Raw genomic sequence first — 14,175 nt, forward strand, 5'->3', positions numbered from 1 at the left:
TTCAGGCTTCCTTCTTTTCACTCTGTCAATGAGGTTAGTATTGAGGAGTAACTATACTGTTGTTGATCCATCCTCAGTGTTCTCCTATCACAGCCATTAAACTCTGTAACTGTTTTAAAGTCACCATTGGCCTCATGCTGAAATCAATGAGTGGTTTCCTTCCTCTCCGGCAACTAAGTTAGGAAGACGCCTGTGTCTTTGTAGTGACTGGGTGTATTGATTCACCATCCAAAGTGTAATTAATAACAACTTCACCAGAGGCTCAATGGCAAATTCAATGTCTGCTTTTGTTTTTCCCATCTACCAATAAGTGCCCTTCTTTGTGAGGCATGGAGATGGAGATGGGAATTTGGACTGTGGTTTAACTTAATTCTCCGTACTGGCTAATGATTATAAAGCTGATTCTGAACTAATCATTAATTCATACATTGACGCCCCTGACCTGAGAGGATGGAAGTTCAATATGTAGCTAGATGTAGATGGCTAACGTTTAATAGTTAACTAGCGAACGTTGCGAACCAAGCTTTTTAGCCAAGTAGCCGAGGACATAAAATAAAGGTATGTACAGTATTTATTACCTCTCTCATCCTGCCTCATTTACACATGCTGTATATAGATCTACTGTATTTATTACCTCTCTCATCCTGCCTCATTTACACATGCTGTATATAGATCTACTGTATTTATTACCTCTCTCATCCTGCCTCATTTACACATGCTGTATATAGATCTACTGTATGTATTACCTCTCTTATCCTGCCTCATTTACACATGCTGTATATAGATCTACTGTATTTATTACCTCTCTCATCCTGCCTCATTTACACATGCTGTATATAGATCTACAGTATTTATTACCTCTCTCATCCTGCCTCATTTACACATGCTGTATATAGATCTACTGTATTTATTACCTCTCTTATCCTGCCTCATTTACACATGCTGTATATAGATCTACTGTATTTATTACCTCTCTTATCCTGCCTCATTTACACATGCTGTATATAGATCTACAGTATTTATTACCTCTCTCATCCTACCTCATTTACACATGCTGTATATAGATCTACTGTATTTATTACCTCTCTTATCCTGCCTCATTTACACATGCTGTATATAGATCTACTGTATGTATTACCTCTCTCATCCTGCCTCATTTACACATGCTGTATATAGATCTACTGTATTTATTACCTCTCTCATCCTGCCTCATTTACACATGCTGTATATAGATCTACAGTATTTATTACCTCTCTCATCCTGCCTCATTTACACATGCTGTATATAGATCTACTGTATTTATTACCTCTCTCATCCTGCCTCATTTACACATGCTGTATATAGATCTACTGTATTTATTACCTCTCTCATCCTGCCTCATTTACACATGCTGTATATAGATCTACTGTATTTATTACCTCTCTCATCCTGCCTCATTTACACATGCTGTATATAGATCTACAGTATTTATTACCTCTCTTATCCTGCCTCATTTACACATGCTGTATATAGATCTACTGTATTTATTACCTCTCTTATCCTGCCTCCTGCCTCATTTACACATGCTGTATAAAGATCTACTGTATTTATTACCTCTCTCATCCTGCCTCATTTACACATGCTGTATATAGATCTACTGTATTTATTACCTCTCTCATCCTGCCTCATTTACACATGCTGTATAAAGATCTACTGTATTTATTACCTCTCTCATCCTGCCTAATTTGCACATGCTGTATATAGATCTACTGTATTTATTACCTCTCTCATCCTGCCTCATTTACACATGCTGTATATAGATCTACTGTATTTATTACCTCTCTCATCCTGCCTCATTTACACATGCTGTATATAGATCTACTGTATTTATTACCTCTCTCATCCTGCCTCATTTACACATGCTGTATATAGATCTACTGTATTTATTACCTCTCTCATCCTGCCTCATTTACACATGCTGTATATAGATCTACTGTATGTATTACCTCTCTCATCCTGCCTCATTTACACATGCTGTATATATATCTACTGTATTTATTACCTCTCTTATCCTGCCTCATTTACACATGCTGTATATAGATCTACTGTATTTATTACCTCTCTCATCCTGCCTCATTTACACATGCTGTATATAGATCTACTGTATTTATTACCTCTCTTATCCTGCCTCATTTACACATGCTGTATATAGATCTACTGTATTTATTACCTCTCTCATCCTGCCTCATTTACACATGCTGTATATAGATCTACTGTATTTATTACCTCTCTCATCCTGCCTCATTTACACATGCTGTATATAGATCTACTGTATTTATTACCTCTCTCATCCTGCCTCATTTACACATGCTGTATATAGATCTACTGTATTTATTACCTCTCTCATCCTGCCTCATTTACACATGCTGTATATAGATCTACTGTATTTATTACCTCTCTCATCCTGCCTCATTTACACATGCTGTATATAGATCTACTGTATTTATTACCTCTCTCATCCTGCCTCATTTACACATGCTGTATATAGATCTACTGTATTTATTACCTCTCTCATCCTGCCTCATTTACACATGCTGTATATAGATCTACAGTATTTATTACCTCTCTCATCCTGCCTCATTTACACATGCTGTATATAGATCTACTGTATTTATTACCTCTCTCATCCTGCCTCATTTACACATGCTGTATATAGATCTACTGTATTTATTACCTCTCTTATCCTGCCTCATTTACACATGCTGTATATAGATCTACTGTATTTATTACCTCTCTCATCCTGCCTCATTTACACATGCTGTATATAGATCTACTGTATTTATTACCTCTCTCATCCTGCCTCATTTACACATGCTGTATATAGATCTACTGTATTTATTACCTCTCTCATCCTGCCTCATTTACACATGCTGTATATAGATCTACAGTATTTATTACCTCTCTCATCCTGCCTCATTTACACATGCTGTATATAGATCTACTGTATTTATTACCTCTCTTATCCTGCCTCATTTACACATGCTGTATATAGATCTACTGTATTATTGCTTGTATGTTGGTTCATTCCATGTGAAACACTGTGTTGTTGTCTGTGTCGAACTGCTTTGCTTTATCTTAGCCAGGTCGCAGTTGTTTACCTACCTGGTTAAATAAAGGTGTTCTCAAAAGCCTACCTGGTTAAATAAAGGTGTTCTCAACTAGCCTACCTGGTTCAATAAAGGTGTTCTCAACTAGCCTACCTGGTTAAATAAGGTGTTCTCAACTAGCCTACCTGGTTCAATAAAGGTGTTCTCAACTAGCCTACCTGGTTAAATAAAGGTGTTCTCAACTAGCCTACCTGGTTAAATAAAGGTGTTCTCAACTAGCCTACCTGGTTCAATAAAGGTGTTCTCAACTAGCCTACCTGGTTAAATAAAGGTGTGTTCTCAACTAGCCTACCTGGTTAAATAAAGGTGTTCTCAACTAGCCTACCTGGATAAATAAAGGTGTTCTCAACTAGCCTACCTGGTTAAATAAAGGTGTTCTCAACTAGCCTACCAGGATAAATAAAGGTGTTCTCAACTAGCCTAACAGGTAAAATAAAGGTGTTCTCAACTAGCCTACCTGGTTAAATAAAGGTGTTCTCAACTAGCCTACCTGGATAAATAAAGGTGTTCTCACCTAGCCTACCTGGTTAAATAAAGGTGTTCTCAACTAGCCTACCTTGTTAAATAAAGGTGAAATAAAAAAATAACAAATTAAACAGTATGACAGGGTGATAGACTGTTTTGTTCTTCTGGAATTTTGTTGCTGAAATAATCTCTTCTCTCACTCTGTTTTGGTTCATGCAGGTGACTGACAGGGTGCCATCTCTTCTCTCACTCTGTTTTGGTTCATGCAGGTGACTGACAGGGTGCCATCTCTTCTCTCACTCTGTTTTGGTTCATGCAGGTGACTGACAGGGTGCCATCTCTTCTCTCACTCTGTTTTGGTTCATGCAGGTGACTGACAGGGTGCCATCTCTTCTCTCACTCTGTTTTGGTTCATGCAGGTGACTGACAGGGTGCCATCTCTTCTCTCACTCTGTTTTGGTTCATGCAGGTGACTGACAGGGTGCCATCTCTTCTCTCACTCTGTTTTGGTTCATGCAGGTGACTGTGACAGGGTGCCATCTCTTCTCTCACTCTGTTTTGGTTCATGCAGGTGACTGACAGGGTGCCATCTCTTCTCTCACTCTGTTTTGGTTCATGCAGGTGACTGTGACAGGGTGCCATCTCTTCTCTCACTCTGTTTTGGTTCATGCAGGTGACTGACAGGGTGCCATCTCTTCTCTCACTCTGTTTTGGTTCATGCAGGTGACTGTGACAGGGTGCCATCTCTTCTCTCACTCTGTTTTGGTTCATGCAGGTGACTGACAGGGTGCCATCTCTTCTCTCACTCTGTTTTGGTTCATGCAGGTGGCTGTGACAGGGTGCCATCTCTTCTCTCACTCTGTTTTGGTTCATGCAGGTGGCTGTGACAGGGTGCCATCTCTTCTCTCACTCTGTTTTGGTTCATGCAGGTGACTGACAGGGTGCCATCTCTTCTCTCACTCTGTTTTGGTTCATGCAGGTGACTGACAGGGTGCCATCTCTTCTCTCACTCTGTTTTGGTTCATGCAGGTGACTGACAGGGTGCCATCTCTTCTCTCACTCTGTTTTGGTTCATGCAGGTGACTGTGACAGGGTGCCATCTCTTCTCTCACTCTGTTTTGGTTCATGCAGGTGACTGACAGGGTGCCATCTCTTCTCTCACTCTGTTTTGGTTCATGCAGGTGACTGTGACAGGGTGCCATCTCTTCTCTCACTCTGTTTTGGTTCATGCAGGTGACTGTCACAGGGTGCCATCTCTTCTCTCACTCTGTTTTGGTTCATGCAGGTGACTGTGACAGGGTGCCATCTCTTCTCTCACTCTGTTTTGGTTCATGCAGGTGACTGACAGGGTGCCATCTCTTCTCTCACTCTGTTTTGGTTCATGCAGGTGACTGTGACAGGGTGCCATCTCTTCTCTCACTCTGTTTTGGTTCATGCAGGTGACTGTGACAGGGTGCCATCTCTTCTCTACTGTGGTGCATTGAGGTGGTTTAAACCTCTCCAGTTAACTAAATGATTAATTTAAGTTTGACTTCGAGTGTCCGTGTGTTGAATTTCAACAACAAGAAGAGAAATCTGCTGAACACACACACACACACACACACATGAATCAGAACCATGGACTGCCACATATTTAGCTTACGTTGATTAGACTAAATAGTTGTTGGTATCTTTTAGTTGTAACTGTCTGTTACATGCAGTATGTGTTGTGGACTTCATGCTGTATATAGATCTACTGGACTCCACCGGACAGACTCTCTGATTCAGTGATGAAACAAAGGTGTGGTTGAATTTAATCTGCCACTGTGTCTTCTTATTGTCTGGGCCTTAGGCTTATATATCATGGTTCCAAAGCATATGATCTAGCAGGTTATAGAGCAAACAATGTGTTGTACCATGTCTTACCCAGTGATATTACCCACTATTATCACAACACATGTGTTGTACCATGTCTTCCCCAGTGATATTACCCACTATTATCACAACACATGTGTTGTAACATGTCTTCCCCAGTGATATTACCCACTATTATCACAACACATGTGTTGTACCATGTCTTCCCCAGTGATATTACCCACTATTATCACAACACATGTGTTGTACCATGTCTTCCCCAGTGATATTACCCAGGCACCACTGCAGCACCACTGCTGATTATTGTGTGACTTGTTAAGCTCATTTCTCCTCCTGAACCTTTTTAGACTTGGGGCCATAACAAAGGGGCTGAATACTTAATGATTCAAGACATTTCAGCTTTTCATTTTAAATGCATTTTGTAAAGACTTCATAAACATAATTCCACTTTGACATTATGGGGTGTTGTGTGTGTAGGCCAGTGACCCCAAAACATCTGAATGAATCCATTTTAAATTCAGGCTTTGACACAACAAAATGTGGAACAATTCAAGGGGTGTGAATACTTTCTGAAGGCAAACCGAAAACCAAAATTGAGAGCTCTCCACTAAAGTTTTACAAACAATTAAACCCTTGAGGCGCCCGAAAATAATATTCAAAAGTTTGGTCCATGGACACAGAGGGGTTAAACACTAAAGTTACCGACTAGCTTGGCTCGCTAGCAGGTCGTTCGTCTGAACAACAAACTTCGATATCTCAACACTGTAGCGAACTCCATCGTTATTCCCGAAGATCGCCTCAGCCCACTCTGTGCGATTACTGCAAAGCAAATATGGTAATATTATGGAACTGGACTCCATGGCAGATGCAATGAACTAGTTTTCATCAGAAAAAAACATTGTTAAAAATGTAAGGTGTCCAGCCTACTTGAAGAACCCCGAAAATAATATTCAAAAGTTTGGTCCTTGGATTCAGAGAGGTTAAACACTAAAGTTACCGTCCATCTGGTGAAGAGAGGAGAACCAGACAGAGGAAGCGTAAAGATAGCTAACAAACATTTGTATATTGCACTGTTCCGTACAATTGACCTTATTTTAGCGCCCCAAAAACATAACACTTCCAGGTCAACTGTAATATGAATACCAATGTAAAGCACCATTTCTCCCCTTTCCAGCTAAATCAATGAGGAGACCTTCAGGCTGCCCGCCTCTGCATGAATGAAGGCAATGAGCAGCCAGAGGAAAATACTGAGCATAGGGGTTGGCAATGTTCTGTAGTCAGTCATGATTGGCTCAGTGTTCTGTCACTCATGGAGACACTACGTCACCTCAACATCTACAGTGAGATCTCTAAAATTCAAGCCCATTGGATGCTGCCATAGAGTTACATTAGTAGTGTCCAACCAAAAGGCTCAAGGTCATTGTCCACAGATAAAATTAACATCACGTTATATCTACCGTGGTTTTGATTGGACCATATCAACATCATGTTATATCTACCGTGGTTTTGATTGGACCATATCAACATCATGTTATATCTACCGTGGCTTTGATTGGACTGATCATATCAACATCATGTTATATCTACAGTAGCTTTGATTGGACTGATCATATCAACATCATGTTATATCTACAGTAGCTTTGATTGGACTGATCATATCAGCATCATGTTATATCTACCGTGGCTTTGATTGGACTGATCATATCAACATCATGTTATATCTACCGTGGCTTTGATTGGACTGATCATATCAACATCATGTTATATCTACAGTAGCTTTGATTGGACTGATCATATCAGCATCATGTTATATCTACCGTGGCTTTGATTGGACTGATCATATCAGCATCATGTTATATCTATAGCTTTGATTGGACTGATCATATCAACATCATGTTATATCTACAGTAGCTTTGATTGGACTGATCATATCAACATCATGTTATATCTACAGTAGCTTTGATTGGACTGATCATATCAACATCATGTTATATCTACAGTAGCTTTGATTGGACTGATCATATCAACATCATGTTATATCTACCGTGGCTTTGATTGGACTGATCATATCAGCATCATGTTATATCTACAGTAGCTTTGATTGGATCATATCAACATCATGTTATATCTACAGTAGCTTTGATTGGACTGATCATATCAACATCATGTTATATCTACAGTAGCTTTGATTGGACTGATCATATCAACATCATGTTATATCTACAGTGGCTTTGATTGGACTGATCATATCAGCATCATGTTATATCTACAGTAGCTTTGATTGGACTGATCATATCAACATCATGTTATATCTACCGTGGCTTTGATTGGATCATATTAACATCATGTTATATCTACAGTAGCTTTGATTGGACTGATCATATCAGCATCATGTTATATCTACAGTAGCTTTGATTGGACTGATCATATCAGCATCATGTTATATCTACAGTAGCTTTGATTGGACTGATCATATCAGCATCATGTTATATCTACAGTAGCTTTGATTGGACTGATCATATCAACATCATGTTATATCTACCGTGGCTTTGATTGGACTGATCATATCAACATCATGTTATATCTACAGTAGCTTTGATTGGACTGATCATATCAACATCATGTTATATCTACAGTAGCTTTGATTGGACTGATCATATCAGCATCATGTTATATCTACAGTAGCTTTGATTGGACTGATCATATCAGCATCATGTTATATCTACAGTAGCTTTGATTGGATCATATCAGCATCATGTTATATCTACAATAGCTTTGATTGGACTGATCATATCAACATCATGTTATATCTACAGTAGCTTTGATTGGACTGATCATATCAGCATCATGTTATATCTACAGTAGCTTTGATTGGATCATATCAGCATCGTACTTTCAAAACCGTTGCAAAGCAAATCACTAGTCTGCTATTCAGTGAGAGGGGGTGTGGTCCAAGTCTTTCCAATCACTAGTCTGCTATTCAGTGAGAGGGGGTGTGGTCCAAGTCTTTTCCAATCACTAGTCTGCTATTCAGTGAGAGGGGGTGTGGTCCAAGTCTTTCCAATCACTAGCCTGCTATTCAGTGAGAGGGGGTGTGGTCCAAGTCTTTTCCAATCACTAGTCTGCTATTCAGTGAGAGGGGGTGTGGTCCAAGTCTTTTCCAATCACTAGTCTGCTATTCAGTGAGAGGGGGTGTGGTCCAAGTCTTTCCAATCACTAGTCTGCTATTCAGTGAGAGGGGGTCCAAGTCTTTTCCAATCACTAGTGTGCTATTCAGTGAGAGGGGGTCCAAGTCTTTTCCAATCACTAGCCTGGTATTCAGTGACAGAGGGTCCAAGTCTTTTCCAATCACTAGCCTGCTATTCAGTGAGAGAGGGTTCAAGTCTTTTCCAATCACAGTCTGCTATTCAGTGAGGGTGTGGTCCAAGTCTTTTCCAATCACTAGTCTGCTATTCAGTGAGAGGGGGTGTGGTCCAAGTCTTTTCCAATCACTAGTCTGCTATTCAGTGAGAGGGGGTCCAAGTCTTTTCCAATCACTAGTCTGCTATTCAGTGAGAGGGGGTCCAAGTCTTTTCCAATCACTAGTCTGCTATTCAGTGAGGGGGGGTCCAAGTCTTTTCCAATCACTAGTCTGCTATTCAGTGAGAGTGGGTCCAAGTCTTTTCCAATCACTAGTCTGCTATTCAGTGAGAGGGTCCAAGTCTTTTCCAATCACTAGTCTGCTATTCAGTGAGAGGGGGTCCAAGTCTTTTCAAATCACTAGTCTGCTATTCAGTGAGGGGGTGTGGTCCAAGTCTTTTCCAATCTCTAGTCTGCTATTCAGTGAGAGGGGGTCCAAGTCTTTTCCAAGCTTAAAATGATAAACATTCCCCTGCAACACCATGGACCAGAAAAGGTTGAATACATTGGCCATGCTGTGACTTCTGCTGAGTTCAAAACAACTGGAAACGTGGAAATCTCAGATTTCAGTGAGTTAAAGACAACTGAAAAAAATAGCTCCAATTGAGAAAATAGGTCTTGAATCGTCATCCAACTATAAATTCTAAGTCGGGGACTCTGGCCTTTTCGAGAGCTCCGACCTGAAGATCAATTATGCTTTTTTCAGAGTTCCAAGTTGTCTTGAAAGCACCATAAATCCAGAGAAGGCCAGACTTTGATGACAAAGTTCAATGACAAAATTTGCCCACAAGAATCGCCGCGCCGCCCCACCCTACACAGCCCTTATTTGAAGTGTTTCTACAATTCCCTATGGGAAAAAATGCAAGGTGGAAAAACTATTGGAACCATTTCCCTGTTTGACCGCTAGGTGTTATGGGTACTACAACAACTCCACTGTGGGGCTCTATAAAACTATTGGAACCATTTCCCTGTTTGACCGCTGGGTGTTATGGGTATTATGACACCTCCACTGTGGGGCTCTATAAAACTATTGGAACCATTTCCCTGTTTGACCGCTAGGTGTTATGGGTACTACAACACCTCCACTGTGGGGCTCTATAAAACTATTGGAACCATTTCCCTGTTTGACCGCTAGGTGTTATGGGTACTACAACACCTCCACTGTGGGGCTCTATAAAACTATTGGAACCATTTCCCTGTTTGACCGCTAGGTGTTATGGGTATTATGACACCTCCACTGTGGGGCTCTATAAAACTATTGGAACCATTTCCCTGTTTGACCGCTAGGTGTTATGGGTATTATGACACCTCCACTGTGGGGCTCTATAAAACTATTGGAACCATTTCCCTGTTTGACCGCTAGGTGTTATGGGTATTATGACACCTCCACTGTGGGGCTCTATAAAACTATTGGAACCATTTCCCTGTTTGACTGCTAGGTGTTATGGGTATTATAACACCTCCACTGTGGGGCTCTATAAAACTATTGGAACCATTTCCCTGTTTGACCGCTAGGTGTTATGGGTATTATGACACCTCCACTGTGGGGCTCTATAAAACTATTGGAACCATTTCCCTGTTTGACCACTAGGTGTTATGGGTATTATGACACCTCCACTGTGGGGCTCTATAAAACTATTGGAACCATTTCCCTGTTTGACCGCTAGGTGTTATGGGTATTATGACACCTCCACTGTGGGGCTCTATAAAACTATTGGAACCATTTCCCTGTTTGACCGCTAGGTGTTATGGGTATTATGACACCTCCACTGTGGGGCTCTATAAAACTATTGGAACCATTTCCCTGTTTGACCGCTAGGTGTTATGGGTATTATGACACCTCCACTGTGGGGCTCTATAAAACTATTGAAACCATTTCCCTGTTTGACCGCTAGGTGTTATGGGTATTATGACACCTCCACTGTGGGGCTCTATAAAACTATTGGAACCATTTCCCTGTTTGACCGCTAGGTGTTATGGGTACTATGACACCTCCACTGTGGGGCTCTATAAAACTATTGGAACCATTTCCCTGTTTGACCGCTAGGTGTTATGGGTATTATGACACCTCCACTGTGGGGCTCTATAAAACTATTGGAACCATTTCCCTGTTTGACCGCTAGGTGTTATGGGTATTATGACACATCCACTGTGGGGCTCTATAAAACTATTGGAACCATTTCCCTGTTTGACCTCTAGGTGTTATGGGTATTTTAACACCTCCACTGTGGGGCTCTATAAAACTATTGGAACCATTTCCCTGTTTGACCGCTAGGTGTTATGGGTATTATAACACCTCCACTGTGGGGCTCTATAAAACTATTGGAACCATTTCCCTGTTTGACCGCTAGGTGTTATGGGTATTATGACACCTCCACTGTGGGGCTCTATAAAACTATTGGAACCATTTCCCTGTTTGACCGCTAGGTGTTATGGGTATTATAACACCTCCACTGTGGGGCTCTATAAAACTATTGCAACCATTTCCCTGTTTGACCGCTAGGTGTTATGGGTATTATGACACCTCCACTGTGGGGCTCTATAAAACTATTGGAACCATTTCCCTGTTTGACCGCTAGGTGTTATGGGTATTATGACACCTCCACTGTGGGGCTCTATAAAACTATTGGAACCATTTCCCTGTTTGACCGCTAGGTGTTATGGGTATTATGACACCTCCACTGTGGGGCTCTTTAAAACTATTGGAACCATTTCCCTGTTTGACCGCTAGGTGTTATGGGTATTATGACACCTCCACTGTGGGGCTCTATAAAACTATTGGAACCATTTCCCTGTTTGACCGCTAGGTGTTATGGGTACTACAACACCTCCACTGTGGGGCTCTATAAAACTATTGGAACCATTTCCCTGTTTGACCGCTAGGTGTTATGGGTACTACAACACCTCCACCGTGGGGCTCTATAAAACTATTGGAACCATTTCCCTGTTTGACCGCTAGGTGTTATGGGTATTATGACACCTCCACTGTGGGGCTCTATAAAACTATTGGAACCATTTCCCTGTTTGACCGCTAGGTGTTATGGGTACTATGACACCTCCACTGTGGGGCTCTATAAAACTAATGGAACCATTTCCCTGTTTGACCGCTGGGTGTTATGGGTATTATAACACCTCCACTGTGGGTCTCTATAAAACTATTGGAACCATTTCCCTGTTTGACCGCTAGGTGTTATGGGTATTATGACACCTCCACTGTGGGGCTCTATAAAACTATTGGAACCATTTCCCTGTTTGACCGCTAGGTGTTATGGGTACTACAACACTGTGGGGCTTTATAGATAAAATGAAACGGAAGAATCTAGAGAATGTAACAATATTAGTTTCATCTTGCTGTGATGCAACAATATTCACTGTGATGTAACAATATTAACTTGTAATGTAACAACATTCGCTGTGATGTAACAATAAGCTGTGATGTAACAATATTCGCCTTGTAATGTAACAATATTCGCTGTGATGTAACAATATTCGCTGTGATGTAACAATATTCGCCTTGTAATGTAACAATATTCGCTGTGATGTAACAATATTCGCTGTGATGTTCAGCCCCCAAAATGAAAAATAAATACTAAATAATTTCATAGAATTGAACTCAGACCACTTTCTCTTGGTCACAGACGGACAACAACACTTAGTGTTTCCAGCTGAAGATGTAAATAGTCTGAACACATTTGAATGGTGTCTCTGTGCCGCTCAGTTGACGTTTAGGAGAAAATATCAGACACTAAAATCTATCTTAGAACAGTAATATTTTACACATGAAGGTACCCAGAAGACTTCATTTCTGATGAAAAAACACAAGTGTGAAAAAATTATGGATATAAACTCTTCATAAATTCTTAAACAAAATTATATTCTCACCTCTTAACGTTGGTGTCATGTTCCGCAGAGAGACTCATTTTAGAGGCATGGCCCCCCTCCTCTCTCTCCCCAGAGAGACTCATTTTAGAGGCATGGCCGCCCTCCTCTCTCTCCCCAGAGAGACTCATTTTCGAGCAATGACCCCTAAACAAAGATCCAACATGTCATTGAACTATAATACATGAATAAATATACATATTGTAAAATATCCACAATATACGAATATATGAATATGTTTTTTTCATTTAATTGCCTACGCCCAGTTAGCGCCATTTTGTATGATTGAACTGTCACGTAGCTGTCCCAGATGAAATGGACTGTTACATCTGAGTGTTTTACTGTCATTCACTATACTAAAATTACACCATACATTTAATTTCTCTTCACACTTTATAATAATCCCTGGGAAAAGTCTTACCTTGTAGCCTGAATTCACAACCAGAACATGTCAAGCCATTGAAATATTCTGCTGAGAGAGCACCTTGCTGATGACAAGTGGCTCTGTATCTTCAACTTTCTACCAACTTTCTACCAACATCCTACATGAATAACTCCTGGTAGTATCCTTACTATCCCAACTTCAACATTCTACCAACATCCTACATGAATAATTCCTGGTAGGATCCTTACTATCATTATTCAACATTCTACCAACATCCTACATGAATAATTCCTGGTAGGATCCTTACTATCAACTTCAACATTGTACCAACATCCTACCATTAATAACCTCATGGTGGAATCCTTACTATCCCAACTTCAACATTCTACCAACATCCTACATGAATAATTCCTGGTAGGATCCTTACTATCCCAACTTCAACATTCTACCAACATCCTACATGAATAATTCCTGGTAGGATCCTTACCTTGCAGCCTGAATTCAAAACCAGAACATGTCAAGTCAGTGAGAGTTTCCTTTGTGTTGAGAAAGAAACCAAGGGAACAGTTTATTCACCTCCCCAATGTCAAGAAACTTTGTGTAATTTTTGTTACTGATTAATTTAGGATTTCATCAGTTCTGTTAAAGTTTAGTGGAACTGACCCCATGTCAGCATCATCAGAAACCCAGTTTAACCTGTTTACCAGAAAAGCCTTGGGTTTACAATAACATCACTGTGTAGCTACTGCTTTCCTGCAGTCAGATGACCTAGTGACCTCATGGTGGAATGTTATTCATATTGTATCATTATTACCTAGTGACCTCATGGTGGAATGTTATTCATATTGTATCATTATTACCTAGTGACCTCATGGTGGAATGTTATTCATATTGTATCATTATTACCTAGTGACCTCATGGTGGAATGTTATTCATATTGTATCATTATTACCTAGTGACCTCATGGTGGAATGTTATTCATATTGTATCATTATTACCTAGTGACCTCATGGTGGAATGTTATTCATATTGTATCATTATTACCTA

At 40.3% G+C, this 14,175-nt stretch overlaps 1 protein-coding gene across 1 annotated transcript in view; it reads right to left on the reverse strand.

The window, feature by feature from the left end:
• The window catches only part of LOC135532336 (NLR family CARD domain-containing protein 3-like), a 45,619-nt gene extending 31,942 nt beyond the window's left edge, over positions 1–13,677 (reverse strand). The window contains exons 1-2 of the mRNA XM_064959907.1: positions 13,616–13,677; positions 12,747–12,890 (exon numbers count right to left, since the gene is read on the reverse strand). The gene's annotated coding sequence lies outside the window, so the exon portion shown is untranslated. The remainder of the gene's footprint in view (positions 1–12,746; positions 12,891–13,615) is intronic.
• Between the last annotated feature and the right edge of the window lie 498 nt (positions 13,678–14,175).

Source organism: Oncorhynchus masou, unplaced genomic scaffold, assembly GCF_036934945.1.
Source record: "Oncorhynchus masou masou isolate Uvic2021 unplaced genomic scaffold, UVic_Omas_1.1 unplaced_scaffold_1822, whole genome shotgun sequence".
NCBI lineage: Eukaryota > Metazoa > Chordata > Actinopteri > Salmoniformes > Salmonidae > Oncorhynchus > Oncorhynchus masou.